A 10,330-nucleotide genomic window follows, 5' to 3' on the forward strand; every position below is an offset into this window, starting at 1 on the left:
TATATAGCACTTCTAAACAATGTGGCATAGTGAACTGAGCATTGAGCTAGGACTCTGGAGACCGGAGTCTGATTCCTGTTCAGCCATGACCTTGGGCAAGTCACATGCTCTCAGCCTCAGGGAAAAGCAATGGCAAACCTCCTCTGAACAAATCTTGCCAAGAAAACTCCAGGATAGGCCTGCCTTAGTGTTGCCATAGGTTAAAAATGAATTAAAGGCACCCAGCATGCACACAAACAGTAGGACGATTAATGCTAATCTATTCATGAGGACACTCATTCTGCTTGACAGATAAAATTGTTCTGCTGGAGACCTGCACATTGCAAGCTTTTCCTGTGGCATCAGAAGTTCGTCAGTACCTTCCATGTTAGCCTGGAATGATCTATAATGCAAGAAGCTTTTATCTGCTTTGATTTAATATTGCTGTGCCACTTTCCCAGTGACAAGGTTGAGCTCAAAGTGGCTCTTGACATGAACAAAACACTACAACACATAACAAAAATAGTAGGTCCATTAATACAGCCATCTAATCATATTAAAGTCAGAGCAACATACGAATAAAGCACAAACAAACAATTCAGTGAAAACAAATGGCATTCAGCTCAAATAGATAATAATTAATTAGAAATGGTTGCCGAGCACCAACTCTGTGCCTGCTGACGTAATGCCAGAGGAAGGGTTTCTTCATTCAATCCGGGAAGAGGAATCGTAGAGTTGGAAGGGGCAGAAAAGACCATATAGCTCAACCCCTGCCATCCAGGAATCGACAGCTAAAGCACCCTGAGAAATGGCTATCTAACCTTTGTTTAAAAACCTCTTTTGAAGAAGAGTTCCCCACCTTCAGACTAGGCTATTCCACTACTGAATAGCTCGTGCTGTCAGAAAGGTCTTCCTAATATTTATTCAGACTCTCCTTTCCTGTAATTTGAATCCATTGTTTCCAGTGGTACCACTTTTTTTGAAGCTCACTTCACTATCTACACGATAACACTTTCAATATTTAAAGATGACCATCGCGTTAGGGTTGCCAAGTCAGAAATGACTTGAAGGTGCACAACAACAATAAAATTGCCTTACTTGTCAGTCTTTTCTTCTCCAGACTAAATACTGTACTGTATACCCAACCCCCTCAACCATTTCTTATAGGGACTTGGTCTTCACAGGTTTTTTAAAATCATATTGGTCACCCTCCTGTAGACATGTTCTAGCTTGTTATGAATCTTAGCTTCACTGTTTTTATCCTCAGCAATGCAATCTCAGCACTCCGTGGGCTGGTGCCCATCCCCTTGCCAGAGTGTTACCCAAAAGCTACTGCTCTCTGGGAAGTACCAGCCTTAATTATTGCATCTGAAATTGTGTGTGTGTGATGGGTCACAAGAGCAGCTGGTCTTACTCATGAACATAATTCCTCTGTAGACAGCTTCATGGCATAGTACCATCAGTAGCCTATTTTCTCTATGGAAAAATAGACAATGAAAATTCACTGTGGGCTATCCATGGCTAGTGCCTATTTCAGCTGGTGGGATGAAGCTCATCAAAAGTGGAACAGCCTTGTTGTCTTCCCAGGTTACAGCTACACTGTAGACATAATGCAGTTTGACACCACTTTAAGTGTTGTAGCTTCATCCTATAGAATCCTGGGATTTCAAGTTTCCCAGGGTCTTTGGTCTTCTCTGCCAGAAACTACAAATCCCAGGATTTTGTAGGATGGAGCCAAGACAGTTAAAATGGTGTCAAACTGCATTATTTCTACAGTGTAGATGCACCCCTCAATTGCCCATAGCACTGCTTTCCTTCTGATAGTGGACCACCACTGCTTTGAGCTACTCCCTAGTTTTCAACAAAATATGAAAAATGTTGAGCTGATAAAGCCACTGCATGATCATCAAGAACCAAACCAATGCAGAGGCCTTCTACAGAGCTGAATCAGTGGTTCATCTATTTTGGTATTGCCTATCCAGTTGTCAGTAGCTCTCCAAAGTCTCCTATTCAAGATGGACATTACTCATGCAAAGCATGCACTACATCACTGAGTTATGGCTTCTTCCCAGCCCTGACAGCCAAGCTGGTCAGACATTCATTTGAGAGTCTCTAAGGAGAGGAACAGCAAAGGTCTGTATATGTTGGTTTATGGCAGTGGTTCCCAAACTTTGGTTGTCCAGGTGTTTTGAACATCAATGTCCCAGAAGCCCCAGTCAGCTTGATCACCAGTCAGGAATTCTGGAAGCTGAAAGCCAAAATATCTGGCAAACCAACGTTTGGGAACCACTGGTTTATGACTTCTCCAGTTTGCTGAAGAAGATGACTATTCATGAGCAGACTATTCAGAATAGCATAGGGTTCAGAGAAGATACATTTTATTTTCAATGTTTGTACTTATGTCATCCCTGCTTCCACATTGCCAGTGCCACAAGACCACTCCTCTTGTCTTCCTTCATGTCCTGCCATCCTATCCTACACCGAACCTGCACCACTGAGTCACGAAGTCACTGACTCAGAGAAGTCATTTTAGTTCATGGTGGTGTGTCAGTGTTGTAAGATTATTGTTAACCATTTTCTTGCCAGACTCCAGTATGAGGAGAAGTACACATTGAGTAAGAACAGCAGACATTCACACATTGAGTGACATGTTTTGTTAAAAGCTGAAGCAAAAACAATCATAATACACCAACGTGATTAACAAAGTTGCTTTGAAAGTAAAATGATTGTTACTTTAAAGATGTCCTAGCTTTTTGCTTGGCAAAATCAAAATGTCAAAGGTTGTCATCAAGGTTTGGTCAGGTCAGCTGGTAGCTTCCATGTCAGTAGAACAGAGAACTTACTCTAGTTTTCAGAGTAAGACTCAAGTAACTAACCTGCTACCTATCTTCCCCAAGTGGGTTTTGTATATTGTATAGCTCCTTTAAAGTTTAGTTTAAAATACAGATGAGATTCACCAATCCAGTGACATGAAGACCACAAGCCACCACTGAAGATTGGTTTCTTTCACAGAAGTAGGAAACAATTTTGCAGACAGAAAAATAGAGAATATTCTTGAAACAGGATGCTACACCTTCAGCTAGAAACTGTAACATGTAAAATAATAGCTACAATATTAACATGGTCAGCTCTTTCGCCAGCATTCTTTACTTTGTTTCCCTTAGCTTCAAGGAATACATGGTGAGATTTTGCTGGAGATATCCATAATAGTCATGTCCCAACCTCTAGCTAAAAGTGTAAAATATTGTATAATGAAAAGGTTCTGGTAGTGTGCCCTTGAGGTTCAACCTAAGATTTATTTATTTTTGCTTGGTTCCAGCTTGGAAAAGTTACTTTTTTTGACTGCAGCTTCCAGATTCCTTTAGCCAGCGTGGCCAGTAGCCAAGCAGGATGGGGATTTCGGGGAGCTGCAGTCCAAATAGGAAGAGAAGAGAAGAAGCAACTTTTTCAGACCTAGGCTAAATGCCAGTTGTTGATGACTCAACCTTTATTTTATTTTCTGTACAATTTTGATAGTAGCATCTTCATGTCTGAATACCTAAATGATTATCACAACATATTAAAGCACTAAGCAGAGTGCTTTATTATTTTTAGCTCATTGAAAGGGTATTGCATTGCAGTCCCATGGAGGAGAAACCTGAGGTTATGAGGCAAGGCTGCTGAGTGAGCTCATGGTCTCACATGCTCCTTCCACATTCAGCAGAATGAGATTGCACCAATGCAGAGTAATCACATGAGTGAGGAGGAGAATTTTTATTATTTTAAAGACAGTCAATTTGCTCTTTATGGACTGACGAGCATCTTAGAATGCAGTTAGCCTTCAGATTGTGCACATCTCTGATGCCTACACAAAAAATCTATATGCTAGGGCACATATAGCCTTGCTGATTCCAGATAAGGATGGTGGTTAGTACTGAGCATGGCTCGTCACGGTCAGTTGATCAGTGACCTTTTTCCTACATAAGAGGCATATAGACTCATATAGCGGGGACAGCAGTCTTTTAGATAAATCTGGATGCAAGCTGTGTAGGGATATATAGGTTAAAGCATCACTTTCAATTCTGTCTGGCTAGAGTGAAGCAATAGCAACAAGGAGTTATGTGTGCTGGCTGCAGCATTTTGAACCCTCTGAAATTTCAGAAGAGTTTGAAAAAGTCACAGTGGCTAGACTGGACATTTCCAGGAATGGGCAAAACTGGCGCATTCGTTTTTAGCAAATATACTCCTGGGTACGTATGAAATTTAGGAATCTAGGCTTGGGGCTGAGACTGGTGGTGTATCCAAGCTACAAATCTGAGCTTTCAAGGAATGTGTAACTCCATCCAAGACAAGGTTGAAGCCCTCTTCCATGCTTTCCCTTTTGATTGGTCTTGTCTGGATTGAGACTCATTTCTTTGACCCCTCTTCAATTACTGACAGAAGATAATTGTTTAGCAGCAAAACAACTTCCTTGGAATTAGAAGGAAAACACACACACACACACACACACACACACAGAGAGAGAGAGAGAGAGAGAGAGAGAGAGAGAATGGACAGCATCGGCAGGATACTGCTACTACATCCTCTTAAAAATTCATGTTATACAAAACTTAGAAGTGAATTTAAACTATCAATAATATTAATGTCAGTTAAAAAGAAAAACAAATAGAGAAGAATACTTATGCAACGCCCTTAACTCCTGAGGAATCAGTTTTCAAAGGTCTACTGAAACAAAAAAATCTTCACTGTCTACAGACGGAGGATAGCAAGTAGGGCATTAGTCTAATCTCTTTATGGCCCAGTACAGATTGGTACAAAGAGCCAGCCTGGGACCAATTTTAGGGCTTGGGAGAGCAGAATGTCCACATGCTCCCAAGCCCTACCGCTCTGTCTGGGCGCCATGATGGCTCACCCCCATCCAGATGGGGGCTGCCATGATGAGGTACATGCAGTGTGGAGTTCAAATGGTGCAGCACTGCACAGACATCATTGTTGAGCGCGAGCATTGCAATGGCGTCCCACACACAACCTAAAAAGAACCCACCGGGAGCAGGTTCTTTTTAGGCCTCACAGAGGCCACAGCATTTGTCTACTGCAGCCTCCATCTGGGTCAGAAAGGAGCGGTATCTCGCCGCCCCTTTCTGCCTGTATGTAAGCCTATATCCACACTGCAGCAATAATCCAGTTTGACACCACTTTAATTGCCATAGCTCAGTACTATGAAATTCTGAAAACTAGTTTTGTGAGACACTTTGCTTTCTTGGCCAGAGAGCTCTGGTGCCACAACAATCAACAATTCCCAGAATTCCATAGCATTGAGCCATGGTGGTTAAAGTGGATTCATGTGAGGATGCAGCCTAGGAAAGGAGTTTCAGAGTCTGAGAGCTGAGAAAGCCCTTCCTTGTGTTCTACCAGTTGCACTCATGAGGGTGGTGAAGCAGCATCCCAAGAAGATCTGAAAACATGCTCATATACGAGAATATAATTCTTCAAATCTCTCCCAGTGGTTTTGTTATATATTAAACAGTATGGGAGACTTAACCTTGAGCACCACCCCCACATGCTTGAACAAGAATCCCTAAGCACAGCTTTCTAAGTTCATATCTCCAAGAAGGAGCCCTGGTGGCACAATGGTTAAATGCCAGTACTGCAGCCACATATAGCCACAAAGCTGTGAGTTCAATCCTAGACAGGGCTCCAGGGTCCACTCAGCCTTCTATCCTTTTGTAGGTTGGTAAAATGAGTACCCAGCTAGTTGGGGGCAATTGGCTTAAATGGTAAACTGGCTAGGGCAGGGGTTGGTAACCTACGGCCCGTGGGCCGGATCCGGCCTGGTGAGGCCTTGGGACCGCCCCCAGCCCGGACTTGCCGCCAATTGCTGTCCCCTCCGCAGCTTCTGCGCCGCTCCGGGCGCCAGGGAAGGAGCCCAAGGCCTCGGCCTCCTTAGAAGCCGAGAAGGAGGGAGGAGGCCGTGGGGAGGCGAGGAGGGTAGCAGAGGGTGGCACCACCTCCACCTTCCCCTCCTCCGCCCCAGGCCTCGCTGCCCTCCTCTTCCTCCTCCTCCGCGCGGCCATGCATGGAGGAGGAGGAGGGCAGCGAGGCCCTGGCTGCAACCGGGGTTGTCCTGCTTTTTGGCGGTACCCAGGACGGGAGGGGCCTGGTGGCACCAAAACCGGGAAAATCCCGGTTGCAGCTGGGATATGGCAAGCCTACCTCTGGGGGAAGACCCCACTCTGCCCCTGGGCCTCAACGGCAGGTAAGGAAAAGGAGGAAGAAGAGGAAAAAGAGGAAAGTGGAGGAAGAGGAATGAGAAGAAGAGGGAAGAAGAGAAGGAAGAAAGGGAGGAAAAGGAAGGAGGAGGAGGAAGAATAGGAAAGAGATGGAAGAAGGGGGAAGGAAAAAAGGAAGAGGAGGAGGAAAAAGGGGAAAGGAAGAAAGGAGAGGAAAGGAAGAGAAGGAAGAAAAAGAGGAAAAGGAAGGAGGAGGATGAAGGACTAGAGGGGAGGAAGAAGAATAGGGAAGAAAGAGGATGGAGGGAAGGAAGAGGAAGCAAGAAGGGGAGGAAAAAGGGGAAAGGGAAGAGGGAGGAGAAAAAGAGGAAAGGGGAGGAAGGAAGAGAAAGAGAGATGAAGGAAGCAGAGAAGCAAGAAGGGGAGGAAGAGGAAAGAGAAAAACAAAGAGGAGGAGGAGGAAGAAGGAAGAGGGAGGAGGAGGAAGAGAGAGGAGGAGGAAAAAGAAGGAAGACGAAGAAGAGGGAGGGGGAATAGAAAGAGAGAGGAAGAGGGAGGAAAAGAAGGACAAGGAAGAGGGAGAGGAAGGAGGAAGAAGAAGAGGAAGAATAGGGAGGAGGTGGGAAAAGTAGGAGGAGGAGGAGGAAGAAGAACGAAGAGGAATGAGAAAAAAGAAGTGGAAGGAGGGAAGAAAATGGGGAAGAGACAGCAAAGGCACTGAAGAGATCTGAATAATGCCTGGCTAGAATTGTCTACACTGTCATGAGATTTGAATGATGATTGCCCAGATTGCCAACCATGACATATAGCTTCCTTAATTCTTCTCTCCCACTCTACATCCCTACCTCCATCATGTTATCCAGGGAGAACACCAGGAGGCACCAAATAGATGCAAAAATAAAAGGAGCATCAAGAGATAATGAGCCAGTAATAAGAGATACTCTGTGTTATAGGAGCGCTGGGTTCTTTGAAATAACTGGAAAAGCTCATAGTGTATTTGTTTTACTTAGATGGGAATAGTCATGTATAACACTTTTGTCAAATTGCAGACTTTTACTGGCAAATAAGAAAAAAATGGGCCAGATCAAGAAATCAGATATAAGGGCTGTTTAACACATTTATGTCATGTAATGATGTGGCATGCTAAGAAAGTGTAAGATAATTCTCCTCTGTTACTCATACAGATAATTGAATCTGAGTCACACAGCATAGTTCAGGAATCAACTTATGAGACAGAAAATGCTAGATAATGTTCTCTGTCTCTGATGCGTGCATTAAGCCAGATATGTCAGCCTCCTAGAGCTGTTTCTTAAACTGACCTGTAGGAAAACCAGACTATCATTTCTAGAATTTATACTATTTAGTTCACTGATTAAGAAATTTATACTGGATCAGTCAGCTGCCTTTTAGCCACTCATTTGATAAACTTGTTAATTATTCTATATTTAAATTAATCCACATACTTTCCAAAAAATGCACTAGTATCCCAATTACACATGCAGCTGCCTTTTGGAGTACATTTTTGATCCTTTTTGATCCTTTCATTGTAGAATTAGGGGCTGTACAGACCGTCCCTAAGGGATGGCCTGCAGCCACCTCTCTCTGTGCCAGATTGGGGCCACTGCAACTGCATACTGTGGCCCTGATCTCACCTTTCTGCAGTGCAAAAGGGAGCTGCAAAAAGCGTCTCCTTTCTGCGCCATGGAAAGGGCACCATAGCTGCTGGTGCCACAACTTTTCAGTGCTCCTTTGGCACTGCATCATCTGGACACAGCACCATAGGAGTGCTATGATGCCACATACCATGTGGTACGGCATGCAGCATCACGCAGGTGTTTGGCAGAGTCAGGGCATGCATCATATGGGCACCACGCCCCAACTCCACCCCCAGGCTGGGCCGTACTTAACAGCTGGTATGTACAGCCTTTTACTCCCTTTAACAGCTAACTCAGCAGCAGAACATTGCCAGGACTGTTGCTCAAAAAGGCCACTGAGAAGCAAAGAGATCAACCAGCATATGTAGCGCAACTTTAGTGTTTGCAATTTAAAAAGAAAAAAAAACCTTAACAAATGGAATGTTAAGGGCAAACTCTTCCTACATGCTAACCCAACAAAGACTGAACATTCTCAGTGGCTCAAGAAGCCAGAGAATGCATCTGCACTGCAGAAATAATGCAGTTTGACCCCACTTTAACTGCCATGGCTCAGTGCTATGGAATTCTGGGACTTGTAGTTCTGTGGGATGTTTAGCCTTCTCTGTCAGAGAATTCTGGTGCCACAACAAACTACAAATCCCAGGATTCCAGAGCATTTAACAATGACAGTTAAAGTGGTATCAAACGGCATTATTTCTGCAGTGCAGATGCAGCCTCTGTATCTGTTGTAATGGGGGGATGGAATGGCATATCATGCAAGAGGGCACGACTGGCTAACTGACTAGCACACTTGGCAGTAACACAGATTTCAGAATTCACTGTCTTTGTTTCAAGGAGAACTGAAGAGGCCTGGAAGAGATCATTAAAAATTATGAATGATTAGGGAGGAACTAATGCTGCACTCCTTTCCTCTTTCTCAGTGTGGACTCAGTTTTGGCTTAGCTGCCCTGGAAGCAGCTTTGCAAGCACCTTTGCCAGACTACCTTGTGATTAAAATTCAGATGGAGAATAAAGGCCAATATAATTTAAAATTAAAAGTAATGGGTGAACATCAATTAATATAGTGAATTAATTTTATAATTTTTCTCATAACACTCTCATATTAATGATTTAATCTTCTTTAATGACTCAGTACTAACTTATCATGGAGAGACTTAGGAGTCTAAGACCAGGGTTCATTCTTTACTGTGGTTACTATAAATCTATATCAATGAACAAAACATAAATTGAAGTGAGTTCCAGATCAAATTCCAAAGAAGTATTTTTTAATTTATTCTTTGTTTTATGTTATCTTATTATTGTTTTTGAGAACCAGTGTGGTATAGTAGTTTGGGAACAGAGTTTGAATCCTTGCTTAGGCCTGGAAATCCACTTTGGGCAAATCACACTTTCTCAGCCCAGAGGAAGGCTCTGAACAAATCATGCCAAGAATAAATTTGTTTTAGGGTCACCATAAGTAGGAAATAACCAGTGCACATCACAGCAAACTAACTTATCACCATTATCATTAGTGTTCCTGGTGCTGCCCTCACTGAACTTCTGTGTTTATGTATTTCACTGATATATATCCTGAGGACAGCTCATTATGAGATTAAAAACAAGTAGAAATAAAAACACAGGCTAGCATCCTGTTGAGCACTTATGATACTGCAGTATTGCCACAATCACAAATGCCCCTCTCACCTGCTGTAATATCCAGCAACTGCACTGATAAACAGAGGTCTGTTTTGTTGGTGATCAGGACTCAGCAGGGCGACATTTGAAGCCCCCTCCTGCCACAGAGCTGCAGTGTAACAATCAGAAGCAGAAACCCTGTTGCAGCTCCTTGTTGCATCGCATACTGGTGGCAAGAGGACTGGAAATGTCATCCTGCTAAGTCAGGATCACCAGCAGGTCCTCTGTTGCTTGGTGTGGCTGCTGGCTCTTAAGGTAGGTTTCGGAGTCAGGTCAGAAGACAATACCTAGTTATAAGCTTATAACTCTCAGAGCTTCCGGATCTACTGGAAGGATGAGCTGTCCACACAACTGGAACCCACAATGAGCCAATAGCAGCAGCACTGTCTGCACAGAGCACCTCCTCCTCTTCACCCACCCCAATCCTCCTTTTCCTCACACCCAGGGGATTCTCAAGTGCTTCCAGCCTGATTCAAGGCAAACAAGACTGTTTTTAATCTGGAGAATCACCTTAGAATATGGTTTGGACCAGTGTTCTGCCCATGTTGGTCCTGTGTGTTGTCTAAACAGCTCAATGCAGGAATGGGGTGGGAACATTTCTGTTTCTTTTACTACATGCAGACATGGTCAATATCTGTAATGTAAGATCTCTGTTCTCATGATAATTATTCACACACAATTTAAAAACATCAGCTGAAGATATCACGGATAGCCAAAAAGAAAAACAATTCGGTCCTAGAACAGTGATGGCAAACCTATGGCACGTGTGCCAGAGAGGCACTCAGAGCCCTCTCTGTGGGCACACATGTTGTC

This window comes from Sceloporus undulatus, chromosome 1 (genome assembly GCF_019175285.1).
Source record: "Sceloporus undulatus isolate JIND9_A2432 ecotype Alabama chromosome 1, SceUnd_v1.1, whole genome shotgun sequence".
In the NCBI taxonomy this organism is placed as follows: Eukaryota; Metazoa; Chordata; class Lepidosauria; order Squamata; family Phrynosomatidae; genus Sceloporus; species Sceloporus undulatus.